Raw genomic sequence first — 271 nt, forward strand, 5'->3', positions numbered from 1 at the left:
CTTAAGTCTCATAGAGAGCAGGTCTTTTCACAGCCAACATGCTGGAGCAGGGCTGACCAAATAAATACTGGACTTAAGTTGTTTATTTTTGTATTATATTTCGTATTAAGCATTATTTTCATATTAAATTAACTATGTATAACGTTTATTTTTTCTGCCTGTATTGAACAGTGTAGACCGACCAGGAGCACACAGAGGGAGAGAGAGATAGAGAGAGAGAGAGCGGCATTAACACAGGAGTGTGTGATTGCTTTAGGCCACCAGAGGTCAG

Source organism: Morone saxatilis, unplaced genomic scaffold (assembly GCF_004916995.1).
Source record: "Morone saxatilis isolate NCDOM2014 unplaced genomic scaffold, NCSU_SB_2.0 Contig18, whole genome shotgun sequence".
Taxonomy (NCBI): Eukaryota; Metazoa; Chordata; class Actinopteri; family Moronidae; genus Morone; species Morone saxatilis.